The sequence below is a fragment of the Hyperolius riggenbachi genome, chromosome 1, assembly GCF_040937935.1.
Source record: "Hyperolius riggenbachi isolate aHypRig1 chromosome 1, aHypRig1.pri, whole genome shotgun sequence".
NCBI lineage: Eukaryota > Metazoa > Chordata > Amphibia > Anura > Hyperoliidae > Hyperolius > Hyperolius riggenbachi.
In genome coordinates this window covers 525,611,843-525,625,293 of record NC_090646.1, presented here as the reverse complement: position 1 = coordinate 525,625,293, position 13,451 = coordinate 525,611,843, and the positions used below count along the sequence as shown (strand labels likewise).

The 13,451-nt window shown below is 42.3% G+C and overlaps 1 long non-coding RNA gene across 2 annotated transcripts in view; it reads left to right on the top strand.

Annotated features, from left to right (window-relative positions):
- Window positions 1-3,021, top strand: part of LOC137556415 (uncharacterized) — a 41,940-nt gene extending 38,919 nt beyond the window's left edge. The window contains exons 3-4 of one of the 2 annotated variants that reach the window (XR_011029077.1): window positions 2,530-2,658; window positions 2,973-3,021. This is a non-coding gene — a long non-coding RNA (uncharacterized lncRNA). Of the gene's footprint in view, window positions 1-2,529; window positions 2,703-2,972 lie in introns of those variants that run through there. The other variant, XR_011029071.1, reaches the window with a different exon arrangement.
- Window positions 3,022-13,451: the final 10,430 nt, after the last annotated feature.

Here is a 13,451-nt window from a genome sequence, read left to right as displayed (position 1 = left end):
TACTTTGAATAGTGGTAATCATTAACAAACTGTTCCCCATCCCCTTCTTGCACCTCTGACACTGTAGTTGCCATTGGCAGCTTTTAGTGCGCCTTATCAATTGCTATGTATAGAGTGCACGGGGGGCCCCATTGTAAAACTTGCATCAGGGCCCACAGCTCCTTCGCTACGCCACTGGATTCAACTATAGCATCTTTTGAGATACAGTACATGACAATAGGGGCTGTAGCTGCTCAAGGCCGTTTTGGGGTGCTGGAGGGGTCGCAGCATGAGGGGAAAGCTATGGCCACACTCGGCGGGGAGGGGGGATGCCCCCCCTCCCTCACCTCAGGCTCTCCCCTCAGCGCTCCCCCTCCAGCTTCAATGACTATATGTGTGCAGCGGCGGGCAGCGGCAGACAAACATACCTTCCGTGCGTTCCAGCACGGATGCTTCTCTCTCTAGCCTCTGATGTGACTTCCTGTATAAACAGGAACTAGCGTCAGACACTAGAGAGAGAAGCATCTGCGCTGGAACGCATGGAAAGTATGTTTGTCTGCCGCTGCCCGACGCTGCACACATAAAGTTACTGAAGATAAAGGGGAGTGCAGAGCCCGAGGTGAGGCCCTAGCTTTCCCCTCATGCTGCGACTCCTCCATCACCCCATAATGGCCCTGAGTGTGCCAAGGGGGGGGGGGGGCGCTCAGAATTTCTGCAGGGGGGCCTGGTGGGTCTTAGTTACACCCCTGACAGTATGTGTGTATGATTTGCTCTAGATGCCAATATATTAGCATTTTTGACACTTTTATTCAACTTCCCTTAAGGTCCATACACATGTCTGATTTTTTTAAACGACGGGTCGTTTGGACGTCCTGTCGTTCAGTCGTCTGGACGTTAAATCAGCGTGTGTACAGTCCGTCCTTCAGCTGATAAGACTGGTCTTGAGCGATCCGCCGGGCGTATCGCTCAAGACCAGTCTTATCAGCTGAACGACAGACTGTACACACGCCTGATTTGACGTCCGGACGACTGAACGACGGGACGTCCAAATGACCCGTTGTTTAAAAAAATCAGACGTGTGTATGGGCCTTTAAGCAACAGAGCTTTGTCACTACAAAACAAACCAACCTACTCATTGGACTATGAAGGCACATTAGAACACTGCTGAGTCATCACTGCTCTCACCTTGATAAAGCAAGGTTATGGTACTTACAGATATTAAAGGGCAATCAAGCATACAGGTACAGTTCAGTAAATCTGAGGAGAGAGCCTTGCCTGAAATCTCAAATAGGAATCATTCAGGTTTTTTGGAGAAACTGTTTCAGACATTAGCGGTTCCTACTTATTGGAAATATGTTGGGGATGTCCAAGGTTATTGTGAGAAACCTAGAGGCACAAAAAACCTTGCACCATAAGCCTTTCCTGTAAATCCAGAACCTTGTCACTGATTCTTTTTTTTTTTAACTGTTATAATACCTTAGCTTGTAATTTACTTTAACAGTACTTAATTACTCCAATAATGTTCATACTCACCAATATACATCTAGTAATCCAGTAATCCTGCATCAAATGATGAGTCTCTGTGGACCACTGCAGTTAATTATAGAGACTCTCCAACAGCAGTTAGCTTTAATATTTCAATATATGTAACAACAATTTAAATGTCCTGCTCAATTAGTAGCAGTGCATGTACCATGTAACATGTACCATGTTAGCCAATTGCCATCAGTAAAAGCAAGAAGCTTTAAATCAGGATGATGCCATTTATTGGCTACCTTCGAAGAAAAAGAGTAAGCTTTCGGCTAATAAGCCTTCTTCAGACTCAACCTCCAAATAACTTTTAAAGTCTGGTTTTACAATCTCTCTTCATCAACTTTAGTTTGTGGTATGGGATGTTTAAGCAAGCAAATGGTCTTATCTATTAGTCATTAAAGAAAACCTGAACTGAAAATTAAAAGTCAAAATAAACATACACAAGTCATACTTACCCTCTTTGTAGTCTACTCCTCATTCTCTTTCTCCTTTCCTGCGTCCTGTTTGTCCACTGTGATCAAGGGAATTCTCCGTCCTCCATTTTGAAAATGGCCATTACCCCATAACAGCTTTCTGGTCAGCACACTGTTAAACTGTAACATTGCCCACTTGAGCCATAGGGAAACATAGCCATTACTTGGCACATCAGTTGTCCTCTCAGCTAAAACTGACAGCAACTGATATATTTCAGTTCTGACAAAATGTTGTCAGAACTGGAAGGGATCATTGTCAGAAGAAAATGGAGCACTTCTGAGAGGAACTGATGGCAAGGTAACTATGCAATGTTCATTTGAAGCTACCTCGTGTGTTTCTTTTAAATATTTTTACTCAGTACAGGTTCCCTTTAATTAGCTAGTATCCTTAACTTAACTAATATTATTTATGTTTGCAAAACAATCTGTGTATCTTATTTTGCTATCCCATGTATAGAAGCTGCTTCTTCTAACATCTTGTCAGCATACAGGAAATGAGTCTGAATAAGGCTTATTAGCTAAAATCTTACTCTTTTTCTTCCAGGGTAACCAATAAATGGAGGAGCTTGGGATACGCACGCTGAGTCTGTGAAGGAGAGGAGAAGCAAGACGCTGAGATCCTATCCAGACAGGGAGACGGTGATATGCAATGCTGTTTAACTTATTTTTAAATGTACGGGCATTACTTATTTTTAATCTAAGTATTAAAAAGCGGTTTTATACATGATTGGTTTTGTTTGAGTTTGCCTGCAGACTACATCTTGTGAAAAGCCCAGGTGGCAGACAGTGGCTATTGGACTATAGCAGTTGTTGGTAAAGCAGGGGCAAATGGGGGGGGGGGGGGGGAGCGCCTGAGCCCACAGGTGGTAGACCCCTTATAAGTATGCACTCCTTTGTCTGTGATGAGTTTGCCTGTCACTAAAGGGTGATAGTGTGTATTCTAAACAGGTTACACTATATGCTGTTTGTTTGTACCTATTGTTGAAGGTGTTTCCTCCCAGTGCTATCCCGGAGACAGGAATTGATGACAACAGAGGGGTGATCGCAACTGCTATAAAAAACTGTGGACTGTATACGGATTGGTAATCTACTAGCAGCCTGATCCATATATATAATAAGTGGTATTATTGCATATACTGTGACATACATAAGGGACTAAGCACAGCACTACTAATAGAAAATAAGTTGTAACCAATAAATGGTATCATCTTGAGTAAAAATGTCCTACTCAGTAATCTATTTGCCCCTTTAGAATGCAATTTTGTGCAAAATTAGCTTCAATGAACTCACATAAAAGCTAAACTCTAAAGGATACCTGAGTAGAGTTAATTTGCAGAAACAAGAGGAGCAGGCATGTAAAGATAGCAGTCCTCATACCCACTGCTCCACCCGTTCACCTCCGTCCCCCTCCATTACTTTATAAAAGTCCCCTGTATCTCTAGTATGCACTACTGCACACAATCGCTGGCCAGGCGGTGCGCCCTTGAACGTGCTGCCATGGCCCTGGGTATTCCCTCATGGAGATATTCTATTTGCTCATAGGGATATTGCTATTGCATCCTGGGAAAGCAATTATATTAAATATATTCTACAGTTTCAGTGCCCATGAGTTCCAGTGCAGAAGTTGCAATGATTTCACAAACCCTTAAGAATGACCTCAAGTTACTGCCACCCCATAACCCCATCACCTGGCCAGCACTCCTCCTGCATCATTTCTGACCTTCTGCTCAATAATAGCCCTGTAATATTTCTATAAGCCAATATATTGGTAGTGTAATACCAATGAATTACCACTGTGTACTTCACATAGCAGTAATCATTAATCCAACTTGCTAACTTTTAGGACTGGCATCACATGACTGTTTGCATAATAAGGTGTGGCAGAATGGTAGAATTAAACCCCAGGAAAGATGTACCTGACTGAAGTCTGAGTAGGACAGCAGGCACTGGTTTTGTGATGAATGATTATTACTATCCAAAGACACATGGGTCTCAATTCATCAAGCATTACCGCATTCGGTAATGCTGAAAACAGCTGAGTTTACGGAGCATTTAGTAAAATGTCAATTCATCAAGGCTGTTACCGCATAGCAAGCTGAAATTACCGAGCAGTGAAGTAAATTACTGACTTCAGTAAACACCTCAATAAATGTCAATTCATCAAGGTTACAGCATGTGGTAAAACACAGTAACCTACCTGATATTTACCGGCTGCTCTCCTTTGTCAAAAACCAGCTTCAAATGCCTTCCGTGTGGATATCACCATAATTGACAGGAGCAGAGAGCCAATAGGAACAACCTCTGTCTCATGCGAATCCCGGTGATTGGATCTGAAGCCTTCTCCAGTGGGTCCAGCTTTTCTACCCCCAGGCAGCAAGCAGAGAGATCAGAACAAAATGGGCTTCCCCTGCAGCCGTTTAACCCCTTAGGCTCCTGTTTGAAGATGCAGAGGAGCTAGTGGGGAAATGTAATGGTCGGTGTCAGCACACAGAGAGTATCTGATTATTGATGATCTGCAGTATCACCAACAATACAGAAGTATACCTGATTATTAGTGATCTGCAGAATCACCAGTAATACAAGTATGGCTAACCTCTGGACACCTAATAAAGTGTAAGTGTTTGGGTGCAACCGTACTTCATTGCTTTAATAAGGCCTCACCAGAGGGGCTGGTGAGGTATAAACAGTACACTGAGTGTGTACTAACGTATAACCTCCAGCAAGCTGGAGAGACAAAACTGAAGAGGCTGAATCTCCCGAGGAGCAGGGGATTCAGACTATACTGCAGGTAAATGAACACCCGAGGTGCGGGTGAGTCAGACTGTACTGCAGCCTACAAGACACCGTAATACTAAAACAATAGGTACCTAATGAGCAGGTAATTAAGGCTAAACTATAGCCTAGCAGAGCTGCTGAACCAGCGGAGCTAGCGCAGTTAACACCTCACCAGTGGCGAGGGCCCACTGGCGAGTAGAATGGTCAGACAGGCAAGGTTCGGCAACAGAGAGGTAAGTATCGGTACAGAATCGTGAGACAAGAGAGTAAACGGTAATCAGGCAGAGGTTCAGCAACAGGTAGGCAGAAAGGCGAAAGTACAGGAAGGCAGGATCAGAGTCAGAGGAAATAGCTAAGAGTCATACACAGGAGATCAAACAGTAAGCAATATCCTAGTCTTGGTGTGAAATCCGTAGCATCAACACCAGGGAACTAGCCTAAGGTCTGAGCGCTAACACGCAAGCATTCACGACAACAGACAAAGTAGCAATGCAGCCCGGAGACTTATGAAGCAGAGGAGACCTCACTGGCACGCCCCCCTTTCATCAGCCAATCCTGGGCGCAGTGGGTCTCCTCTGACATCAGCCGACCAGCAGGTCAGCTGACGGGCTTCCTCCACGCATAAAGGTCCCGCCTGTGCGCGCGCCCACGCGCTATGGCAACCCCCTGCACGGGAGAACGTTCCGTCCTCGGCGTCCTGGACGCCGAACGGACGGATGGCCGCATGGAGGCAGCTACGGCGGCGGTGCTGTTCGCCAAAGCTGCCTCGTTTCTTACTGGAAATCACCTAAGTATGGCATGTGTAATGTCTCCTGGAAGTTCAACTAAGCTGTGGCAATTAAATAGAATGTTAAGAAAGACTAATGGACAGTGCGAGCAGAGGCAGTATAACAAACATGTACATTCTAAAGGGATGCCGGGATGCCTCTTACTATTGTAATGCTATTTCTGCACGGGGAATAGAGACAAATACATACTCTTCTGCTGTCACTAAACAAGTTTTTGTCAATGGGCTTTGGTAAATTACTGAACTTCTTCCGCACCTGTTAAAATATTGGTGAATTAGCAACAAAAAAGTCTAAAATACTGAATGCAGTATTTTCCCCACATGTTTTATTTTTATCGTACAGCCTTTGATGAATTGGTGCCATTGCGTCAATCATTAACATTATATAACCAACAACATGAGAATGGGTGCAGATGGTCTCTCTGGAGCAATCTCTGTAATCTCTGTGACAGTGACTATTGCTCCTACTCTACCACCTAGGATCAACCTTACCAACACGAGAGAGGAAGATTGTTGGCATTCAGGAATTGTCACCCAATACCAACTACAGCCACCACAAATGAAACCTTGTAAGTTGATCCATGTGCCCTTCACAAATACATGACGATTTTTGAAGCTATTCATGATTAATGACTCGCCTGATCAAAATACATTAAGTTGAAAGCCCAGTATGAAAACAAACTCAAAGTCAATTCCAAGACAAATTCACAAGCAGTAATAGAAGCATAACAAAGGGATTGAACCTAAGAAGGGTCAGCATCAATCAGAGTTACAAAGTGACTAAAATAGCAAAGGAAGAAAAAAAGTTTAAGCCAAAGGTCCTGCTAGAGTCAGCAGAATTCAAACAGATAAAATGCTGAGTCACAAACACAAGGGAACAGCAAGTTATGCAGACAAAAGTCAAGACTACCGAGAAACAAGTGTCAGACAGAAGTACATGAGGGTCAGGAGCAAAACACTTCCTGGCTGCTGTTTTTCTGTCTCTTATATTCGTATGCCAGTTAAATGCCATGTTTATGTCAGTTCAAGAAAGTACAGTAGCTGAGCAGTGTATACATATTGTACAAATAATTCCAAAATAAGTAAAGAAGAGTCTAAACACTGTAATATTATAATTACCTTAGATCACTATTCCCACCTAGGCAATTGAATGTGAGGACATTCACAGAGTGGCACAATAGTAATGTTACTTTGTGTAGATTCCCTAAAGGTAGCCATACACTGGTCGATTTGCCATCAGATTCGACCAACAGATAGATCCCTCTCTGATCGAATCTGATCAGAGTGGGATCGTATGGCTGTCTTTACTGCAAACAGATTGTGAACCGATTTCAACCTGAAACCATTCACAATCTGTGGTGGTGGTGGTGGTGGTGCTGCCGCCGCTCCCCCCCCCCCCGCCCCGCATACATTACCTGCTCCACCGGCGTGACTCCCCAGGTCTACGCTGTCTTCTTCTCCGCTCTGGTCTGGTCTCCGGGTCCGGCAGGCTTCACTTCTTCCTGTCTGGGGGAAGTATAAACAGTAGAGCGCCCTCTACTGTTTAAACTTTCTTCCGGGACAGGAAGTTCAGTGAAGCCAGCCGGAGACCAGACCAGAGCGGAGAAGAAGATAGCAGAGACCGGGGGAGTCGCGCCGGCGGAGCAGGTAATGTATTGCAGCTGTATTGCATCGGTCGTTGGGCACTCGAACGCCGCTAGCGACGCGCTCCCTACCCGCAGGTGATCAACGGTAATTTCCCGTACAGAGCGATCGACGGGACCGATCCATTTCGGGATGAAATAGATCGAAATTTAGCGTTAACATTAACGATTTGACAGCAGATTCAATCCCAGTGATCGAATCTGCTGTCGATCAGCGGGGAATCGGCCTAGTGTATGGCCAGCTTTATTATCCTACTAATCAATACATGGTAACTTGCTGGGGGCGTAACTTGACAATCTCATTGCTGCATTGCTAGAGTATGAACAAGTGCACACCACCAGGGGCATTACCAAGAAATATTGTTTAAATAGGCCTCAGAGTTTGGTGTGAGACCAGTTATGAGCTAAAATGATCCAGATAAATCAGATTTGTAGGTCCCGAGTGCAAAATCCTCAAAGTCTATGAGGAAACATTCTGGTGAATTTTTCTGCACTCCCCAGAGCAACTACAGCACCAAAATAGAATGGAAACATATCCAAATGTTTGAGAAGGGGTGGGGCAGAATGAGTAGAGCAGCTATTTTATTATTTTATATAGCTTGGAGGGGACAGACAAATATTCTGGTTTACGGCTGTATGAGGATGCTTACTTCTTCCCCAGGTGTTATAGAATCTCTTAAAGTGTACCAAAGGCAGAGTGGGGGGGTTCAGATGGGACACAGAGGCATGTTCCCTGCTCCATGGCATGCCTCTGTGTCCACTCTGCGCCACTCTCTGTCCCCTCCCCGTCCGCGATGTAACTCCCTGAATCTACAGACAAGCAGCTTGTTGGTAGACTAACATGGAAAAGGACGTCCTTTGCAGGAGAGACACGACTGCAGAATACCCTCTTTGGCGTTAATGTCAATGTGTACAGGCAGTCCTCTGTATAAAGGCAGAAGGCTCTTGGAGGGGTCCTGCTATTAATGTTTTGTGTGCATTTAGTTTAATTCTTCTTTTTGTGGTGGTGATGAGGTTAGAGGAAGTGTAGAGTGTTGAGGGTTGGAGGAGGAAGCTATGCCAGTAGGAAGTTGATGATGATGAGGAATATGCAGTTACATTGCTCTGGATGTTTTAATGCTGCTGATCTAGTTTTTTTCAGACTGCTCATTGTTGACTCCTTGGGCGTATGTGTGGGATTTGCTAATTGAGGTAAATCGAGGAAGTCTGTTCATGGCTTACTATAAATTAGCTATTATCTTCCTGTGAGGAAATGGAGGGGGTGTTTTTTTATTATTATTATCTACAACTTGAGGTACTCTTTATTAAAATCAAATTAGCAAAGTGATTCCATCATGTGTAAATGTACCATTGTGCTTTACAGATTGTTGTGAATTTTGATATTTAGTGATTTGAATGTATTGACTCTTGATCATTGGGCAACCCCCATAGCCTGCTATTTGACTACAAATTACGTGTGAATATGGGGATTTTCTTTTTGTCACTCATTTATATTAAATATTCATAATATTGCACAGATGAGAATATTTGTACATGGGAAGTATATGGGCTTGAGAAAATACACTTTCACACAGATGAGAATAATCACAAATAAATAAATAAATAAGCCTTCCAAGAGCATTAAAATCAATGGACAAGACAAAGTCATTTTCAGTAAATGCATTGAAGTCAAAGCACACTGTGCTCAAAAAGCTGCTTCTTGTAAAAAATCCATTATGTGTTTGTGAAAATTTTGAGTCATGGGAAAATTATTATTTATTAGTATTTACATAGTGCTGACATCTTTTGCTTTTCACTGACTGTATGGAGCATATAGACTTATAACTCTGCCTCTGACACAGGAGACCTGGCTCTGCCTGTTCTCGGCTCTGCCTGTTCAGTAAGCCAGCACCTATTTCAGTAAGGAGTTTCTTGGGCAAGTCTCCTTAAAGAGACACTGAAGCGAAAAAAAAAATATGATATAGTGAATTGGTTGTGTACTATGAATAATTACTAGAAGATTAGCAGCAAAGAAAATATCCTCATATTTTTATTTTCAGGTATACAGTGTTTTTTCTAACATTGCATCATTCTCTAATATGTGCAGATTACACAACACTCAGCATTCAAAATGATTCTTTCAGAGCAGTCTGTGAACTAATGACCTCTCCTCTGATAGAGAAAAGTAATTAGTTCACTTACAGTTGAGATAATAAAAGTCAGATAACAGCCCTCTCCACGACTTTAAAAGTCGTAGAGATTAATGGCTTTTTTGCATATAGATAACAACTAGAGTTTCTTAACTCTTCCTGTACTGGAAACAATTAGACTGATGTATCTGATCTTATTGTTTTATTTCTTAGCTGTACTACACATACAAATCATAATATCATCATTTTTTTTCGCTTCAGTGTCTCTTTAAAGGTGGCCACACACAATACAATAAAATGATCCGATTTTACGGCAATTTGGTAAAAATGATCAGATCTCTCAAAAAAAAAATCGAAAGCTTTTTTTTTCATTTGATTGAAAAATCCGATTGGATTTCCATTTTTTTTCAATTTTTATCTATCCAGAATGCCAGATATTTTTCTTCAATTTCTCTAAAGATTGTATGGTCTTTAGAGAATGCCAGAATGCCAGATATCCAGAATGCCAGATATTTTTTTTCAATTTCTCTAAAGATTGTATGGTGTGTGTTAGATTGTCAATTTATTAGTATACACACCCAAGCAATTTTCTCTGAGTTTCCAATCATTTTAATGATAACTGGGGAAAAATTGAGCATAGGTGTGTGGTACATTGGTCATATTTTTGAAATGTTACAATTAGTCAGAAAAATGGATTGCAATTCTTAAATTGAACAGATATTTAAAAAATTGTGTGGTGTGTGGCCACCTTAACACTGCTACTGCCTACTGAGTGCGCTCTAGTGGCTTCCTCGCAAGCGCTTTGAGTCCGACAGGAGAAAGGCGCTATACAAATACTGCTATTATAATCTAATCCCTACTATAGTCATATGTCCATCATAGTCTAGAGCCAATTTAGGAAGACAACTATAAACCTATCTGTATGTTTTTGTGATGTGGGAGGAAAGAGCCCATAGGAAACCCATTCAGACCCGGGGGAGAGCATAAAACTCTGTGCAGATAGTGCCATGGCTGGGAAACTGGGGACCCATCGCTGCAAGGCAAGAGTGCTATCCACTACGCCACTATGCTGAAAATGTAAATTTGATGCAGAATTACATCTTGTGGCTCAACCTTATGGACCACTGAACTCATGATGAGTCATCACTGGCAATTGTACAAAACAGAATAGTCGGGTGCACAGTGCTTGCAGCCCTCTCCATCAGTTTTGCATTCTAGGGAATGAAAAGAAATAAACAAGAAATGAAAATAAAAACAACATTTTATTCATTTTTGGAGAAATAAATAATCAGATAAAATGATCAGCTTATATTTGTTTGGAGCTCTGTTAGTGTTTCTTCCCTAGTATCTGCCCTTGTGGACCCCTAAGTGCAAATGAAGGATTCCTTTTACTGTTTACATTTTTTTCCTGGCACTGACACTGTTAATGCACTGCTCTGTATGCAGCCGGCTCTCACTGGGAAGCTGCTGATTTTCTGCACACTGCCAGAGAGCTATATTTTGAAGATGGATATTAGATTAAGTGTGCAGCAAAAGAACTAGCACCTTGCTAACGTTAAAGGTTACATAAAGTGATGAATTATTCAGATTCTTATCGTGTTAGTTTTGTTTCTTTCTTCCGTTGCGATGACGGTGCAGACACAGTGATGGATTAAGCCTGGAAAAGAGAGAAAAAAGACGTAATCATAAAACTATGACAAATGGCCACTTACGTATCCTGACCCAGTACCTACAATCTACATACTTAAAATGCATTTACAGTTTTACAAAAAAATTTTCATTCAATTCTTTCACCTCCCCCCTTCTGTCCTTGAATATGGTGAATGTAGCATAAGCTACAATTCACATATCTTGTTTTATGTTGCACAATTACGATTATATGACCTTGCCTTGGATGAGCTGAACAAAGTTTCTGTTTGGGAGAGCCTTCATCCTCACAGCATTCACTTTGTACTTAACAAAAGCACTCTATGGAATGGATCTATACAAAGATGCCAGCTTGCCTCCCTGGTTACTTAGGGCCTGTACCAGGGGCATTCCTAGGGTCCTTGGAGATCGGGGGCACCTGTGGGCACTAGGTGGGGGGTATATGCGCCGTGGCAAAAAATGGGTGTGGCCATGCAGTGAATGGGCGTGGCCATGGGTGGGGCCAAATGTACATGAACTTAGCAGTGGTGTTAGCTACAGATAACAGGCCTGCCCATTGAAATATTGGATGTAGCCCCCTGTCCTTTATTTAGATAATTTACAATCAGTATAGGCATAAATCAAAGAGGTATACGCACATACAATTTTGATTGGTCAATCACTGACCAATTTTACCACCCCCATGCAGTAAGTGGGCCAACAGACAACGAATTTGATGAACAGAGCTAAAATTGGCTAATCAAAATTGTATGTGTGTACCAGGCTTTACAGCTAATACTGTACATACTGAAAGTAGCAGGGATCAGCATACAATACAGCTGGTTTACAATCAGTAAAGGCAAAGTACACACTGGAGGTAGCCAGCACACAGTGCAGGCACTGGAGAACAGCTTATACTGTACATACTGTAGGCAGCAGAGATCAGCACACTGCAGCTAGAGCGCCGAACAATATGAGGGTTACGTTGTGCGGCGCGCTCAGCGCACCACACAGAAAAATGGGTGTGGCCATGGACCAGAATGTGGGCGTGGTCACAGGTGGAGACAAATTTACATGAACTTAGCAATGGTGGGACATTAGATTAGGACAGTGGTGGTGAACCTTTTGGAGGCCGAGTGCCCAAACTGCAACCCAAAAGTCACTTATCTATCGCAAAGTGGCAACAGCAATTTAAACTAAATACTGTACAAACGTTTTAACTCATACATGAACATTATGGAAAAACAATTTCATCCATCCTACTCCTGAAAAAATGTATTAATTCAGTTTTATTTTCTGTTTTAAAAAGCTAAAAAAGTACCCTCCATTTTGAAAAAATATGGTATCCATGGATCCAATTAGCCTCATCTCCTGGGGTCCAAAGAGCACTTCAAGCGTTCTAACCGCACTAACTAGTGAGCAGTATTACTCCACCAAAAGAAAAAAACCACACGAGTCCCCACATGGGCAGTTTAATCTTTAATTATTCTTAATTTTTCTTGGTTAAGTTTACTGGCTATACTTCCTATCTGCCTATATATTCTATAGTCATAGCTGTTGTTCCCAGACCTCCGAACTCTATGGTCTAAGACTATGCTTGGCTAAACCCAACACCAAGAGACAACATTAGTCCTCAAGATTACACTTTCTGCTGAAATTAATAGCATGTTACTGTAATGTGCCAAACCTTGTATGTTCTCTGAATACTTCAGCCTGTATCTTTTTGATATACATCTGATTTTTGGGTCTGGAACCTGATATCTCTGCTTTGGCAAACTTCACCTATGTATAGCCTGTACTTATCAAATTTTTTTTACATGTACTTATATGTTTTCACATGTTTTTATTGCTACTCAATAAAAAAGTCTTTGAAACTAAAAAGCTAAAAAAGTAAGTTTAATGCTATTGTCTCATATGATGATGATTCAGCTTTTCCCATAGTCTCGCAGTTAGCAATCATGTGACCCCCAACAAGACAAATTCAGCAATCATGAGTCCCCTATCAAGACAAATTCAGCAATCATGAGGCCCCCAACAAGACAAATTCAGCAATCATGAGGCCCCCAAGAAGACAAATTCAGCAATCATGAGGCCCCCAACAAATCATGAGGCCCCCAACAAGACAAATTCAGCAATCATGAGGCCCCCAACAAGACAAATTCAGCCATCTTGAGGCCCCCAACAAATCATGAGGCCCCCAACAAGACAAATTCAGCAATCATGAGGCCCCCAACAAGACAAATTCAGCCATCTTGAGGCCCCCAAAAAATCATGAGGCCCCCAACAAGACAAATTCAGCAATCATGAGGCCCCCAACAAGACAAATCCAGCAGTCATGAGGCACATAAATAGATAACATTTCACATAAATAGGCAGAATGCCCCCTTAATATGGTAGACACCTCTCACCTGGCTTCTGAATTCTCCTCTACTGGTTGCTGTGCCTGGCAATACTGTTTTTGACTGGATTGGGGATGATGTGTGGGCTGAAAGGCCTGGCAGTGATG